The sequence below is a fragment of the Microtus ochrogaster genome, chromosome 24 (assembly GCF_000317375.1).
Source record: "Microtus ochrogaster isolate Prairie Vole_2 chromosome 24, MicOch1.0, whole genome shotgun sequence".
Lineage (NCBI taxonomy): Eukaryota > Metazoa > Chordata > Mammalia > Rodentia > Cricetidae > Microtus > Microtus ochrogaster.
The window spans coordinates 23,845,979-23,850,682 of NC_022024.1; the positions used below are offsets into that span (position 1 = coordinate 23,845,979).

The following is a 4,704-nucleotide window of genomic DNA, read 5'->3' on the forward strand; positions in this document are numbered from 1 at the left end:
CTTCCTTCCTTCCTTCCTTCCTTCCTTGCTTCCTTCCTTTCTCATGTGATTGTCTGTCCTTTAAAGAGAAAGAGGGATCCTTTTACCCGGGGAGGTGTTGACCTAAATGTTTACATGTGACCATAAATAACACAGGACTACTACACAGGACTAACCAAGAGCAGACTCCGGTGTGTGGGAGAGCATTGGAGAGGCTCACAGATGTTGTGCAGAACACAGAGAGATGGGCTCACTCATAGAATTCTGAACCTCATGATGGGAGGAGCGCTGGGTGGTGGTGACGAGTGGATGGAGCCAAGGAATGCTTATGAGTGTATAACTTGTGCACGCGCACGCACATGCTATGCATGCACATTCATGTACACATTTAGTGGGCTGGGTACTTGAGATAATATTTCTTAGTACCTTACTCAATGTCTTTACTTATGCCTAAGTAAACATATTTTTATTTCCAGTTGAAAGAAGGGCAAAATGATCCATATTGTGACTAACAACTCCATGTTCTACGGTACTTTTTATGTTTCGTTTTGTATTTTCCTAGACAGGGTTCCTTTGTGTCGCCCCAGCTGTCCTGGAACTTGCTCTGTAGACCGGGCTGGCCTTGAACTCACAGAGATCTGTCTGCCTCTGTCTCCACAGTGCTGGGATTAACTATTTCTGGGTCTACAATACTTTTTTAAAAATGGAAATTTCTTACTTGTTATGAAATCCAAACAGCTCTGAAGCAAAAGCTGCCGGCCTGTGATGACATTAAGAACTTTATCCAGCATTCTGCCTCATGGAAACATCAGGTATCTGATGGCTAATTTTTTGGTTGTAGAATGCTATTATAGCACCAAATAAATGGCACATGTACTTTATTACAGTGCCACCAAATACGCAAAATACACGTACTTTATTACTTTTGTAAAAATCCAAAGCTGGTCTAAATTTCAAGATGCACCTAGCCCTAACAGTTTTGGGTAAAGATACTGTTGAATTTCATTTCTTTAAAGGCACATTGAAAAGTTCCATGTCAGCACAATAAACCATGGTTTCACCGACGCAATTGCTTAAGATGAGGCTACATTAAGTAAACTGAGTTAATTTTTTTTTTTAATTAGGAAGACAATAATAAGGTGATTCGCAGCCAGTACTGTTGGCAAAACTTCTTCTACATGCTGTAAATGATGTGTATTCCCAGGCCGAAAGCCTGCCAGTTGCAGGAGACACCGGTAGGCAGCCACGGCTTCCTTTGGATCTGCCCTGAGCCCAGCATAACTTCTCCGCGTTGCACTCAACAAGGTTTCTCCGGGTTGAAATGAAGACGTAACAGCCCATCCTTTACCTTCTGCTCCACCCATTCCTGCGGAGGGAAAATGAAAATCTTTGAAAATAAACTGTGAGATCGGCGAGAAATCACATGTAGGTGTTTCTCAGTTGATGATAAAGAAGGCGGGGGGGAGGGGGGAGTAGAATCTTACCTTGGGTTGAGATCCGCCTGCCTCTGCCTCTGCCTCTGCCTCCCGAGTGCTGGGATTAAAGGTGTGTGCCACCACTGCCCGGCTGGCTTGTTTATCTTTTAACACCAGGGCTGGTCTCTATCCAGAGCTCTCAGCCCTGCAATTAGACCATTAATCCCTGCTAGGCATTCTGTCCACTCAAAGAGAAATCTTGCAAACACATCAGAGGCTCAGAAATACTCCAGGCTTACTTACTCTGAAGAAATACTCTCTCTCTCTCTCTCTCTCTCTCTCTCTCTCTCTCTCTCTCTCTCTCTCTCTCTGTGTGTGTGTGTGAGCGTGCACGCGCACACGCGTGCGTGTATAAAGCGTGCACAACTTCTGAACTACTGATTTTGCATTTCTCTTTATTTCCTTAAGGAAAAGGGCTCCCTTGTCAGTGTTCCATCTGAATACTTCCGGAAGCGCTGAGAGTGTCTGCCTCCTGCTTCGGCACCAAGGGCGGGTGATCATAAATCAAGAGCCTGGGGGGTGAGGTACTGCAGACCCCCAAACATCCCTTTGAAAGACCCTGTATCATCTCTCCTCAGCAGCTGCAGCCTTTTATTAATGGCTCCGGAGTCTTTCACACCTCCTTTTAAATCCAATGCATTTGAAGTCATAAAACAGGGAACAGTTTATAGGCAGGAAATATTAAAATATTTAATTGCTTTTTTTCTTGGCATGAGGTGGACAGCCTGAAGCTTTCTAGAGCTCATGAAAAGGGGACACCTGCCCATGCTTGAACAGACATGAAGCAGGGACTTGCCAAATTAAATACATCTGTGACTAAACCCCTGCTTTTAAACCCACATCAAGCCCTTTTTTTTTTTATTAGTTCTAACCATTTCCCTCCAATTACTTTTCATTTTCTTCTTCCTTCTCCTCATCTAGGCTAAAAGAAAAAAAAAACAACTAAACAAAAGTAAATTGATACCATCATGTTGAAAATGATTCTCTAAGCTGCCCCAAAGAGTGATGGGATACAACATGAACCTGAAAATCATTCCCGCTGTCTGTTCTGTGGATAATAAACCCATCAAAGCCTTCTCAGAAAAATGCTAAATGTTGTAACCGCGGAAGGAATCACTGAGTCTTTTGACCGGTCTAAACAGTGCAGTGAGACACCCTTTGATTTAACTCTCAGCTGTCAGTTGCAAGTCGAGTGAACTCAGTTGTATTAACTCAGCTTTTCCAGCCTTCAGTTTTCATCTCTAACCCTGATGATAAAGCATGGTTTCTCTCACATGAGTTAATTATGGGCATTAAAACTAAAACACTAAAAAACTAAAAAAAAAAAAACCACTGCCAAGAGTTTGGGGTGTGTTCTGTGTTCCTTTGTGAGGCCCCAGGGCTCAGTATCATTTTATGATGATTCAAGATAAGAGCAACAGTGCTCAAAGCCAAAGAAGATATGGTGAGCATCCTTCCGTGAACAAACTATTGTCTCACTAAAGTGCACCTTAGTCAGTGTCTGTGTGTCTATGTGTGTGTGTGTGTGTGTGTGTGTGTGTGTCTGTGTGTGTGTGTTGCACATTTGGGCATACACACGTGGAGGCTGTTTGTCAATGTTTAATGTCTTCTTTAATCATTTTTGGTTTGGTTTGGTTTGGTTTTGAGACAGGGTTTCTCTGTGTAGCTCTAGAGCTTGTCCTGGAACTCACTCTATAGACTAGGCTGGCCTCGAACTCACAGTGATCACCTGACTCTGCCTCCCACGTGCTGGGATTAAAGGCATGCGCCACCACCATTCTTTAACATGTTATATTTTAAGATGGAGTCTTTCTCTAAAGCAGGAGCTTTCCAGTTGGTAAGAGTGACTGGCCAGGGAGCTCCTGGGGATCCTCCTTGCCCACCTCCCCACTGTTCCACTCAGATTTTTACATGGGTGCTGGAGATGCAACTGCAGTCCTCAAGACCATGCAGCAAGCCAGTGTACGGGCAGAACCATCTCCTCCGTCCGCTTGCATTATGCTTTTGTTTTCCCAAATAAGAAATTTCCACACCGTTTACTTCTTGAAACCACACACCTTGACTAGCTTGCAGCTCTGCAGTCAGGCATCTGACACGGCACAAACACACAAGTGGGTTCTCCTCTTGGCATCTTACAAAGCAGGAAGTGAGAACTGGGCTGAGTTCCGGACTAGGACTTTGAGCACTATCTACTCCTGCAATCCCACGGTTGTCTCGGGAGTTCATTTCCTTGTGGGGAGCAAAGCAGTTTCTGTTTCTTGCTTCCTGTCACCATCTCTGCTCTTATAGACTATCCTCAACCCCTTTTCTCCTAACTCCCTCCACAATCAACGTCAAGCATGGAGAATCACCTTCACAATGTTTCCCTAATGCTTTTCCATTTCTTTGACTTCTCAGATCAGGCAGGTTTGTTTTCAGAGTGACCACGTGATCAGGTTAGGTCAACTGTGATCATCTCCTTAGTAAATTAACAGGTCCCCATTCACCTGCAAACATCTTCTGCTACAGAGTAATACCAGAGAGCTGGGGTCACTTGGGCCGCTTTAGAGTTCTGACCACCATAAAAAGAATACCAGAGCTGGTCTTTAATCCCAGCACTCAGGAGGCAGAGGCAGGCGGATCTCTGTGAGTTCAAGGCCAGCCTGGTCCATAAGTACTTAGAAAGCCTGACTTGGAGGTGGAAAAAAAGAATGTACAGGAGGTTGGGGTGAGAAAACATAACCCGTCTTCCAGCCAGAACCAAGAAAGAATAAAACCACAAAGGAACTTCTCTTTCTAGTCTCCTTTGTTGCTGCCCTCCGATGCAATCCAGTAGAGTTGTTTGTTCTGCAACAAGAAGACCTTGTTAGCTCCCCGCAGCCTAAAGTTTTCCACATAGCTAAAAGGCAGCAGCACTGATTTCGCCTTTCTGTTCTTATTCAAGCCGTTCTCTCAACATGGACACTGTGTGTCCATTTCCCTGTGGTCTGGGGAACTCCTTCCTAATCTTCCTTTAGTTTTGATCCTGTCGCCCCATTTGTTCACTCATCCAATAAAACAACCACCGAATATCCACTTTAGACTAGACACCAGGGAAAAACCGCCTCCCAGGCCTCCGTCTTCAGAGTGTGGACACTACCCTAAGGATATAGGCCAGGAAATAACTGACTACAGTCCAGCCGTAAGTCGAGCCTGGAGGGGGCTAGGACATCTGCATGAAGTGCTCAGCCGAGAAATCAGCAGCGTTCTGGGGGAAACCTGTATCCAAGCT

At 44.7% G+C, this 4,704-nt stretch overlaps 1 long non-coding RNA gene across 1 annotated transcript in view; it reads right to left on the bottom strand.

The window, feature by feature from the left end:
- Positions 1–874: 874 nt before the first annotated feature.
- Positions 875–4,704, bottom strand: part of LOC106144063 — a 28,745-nt gene continuing 24,915 nt past the window's right edge. Inside the window, exon 4 of the long non-coding RNA XR_001229170.2 lies at positions 875–1,345. This is a non-coding gene — a long non-coding RNA (uncharacterized LOC106144063). The remainder of the gene's footprint in view (positions 1,346–4,704) is intronic.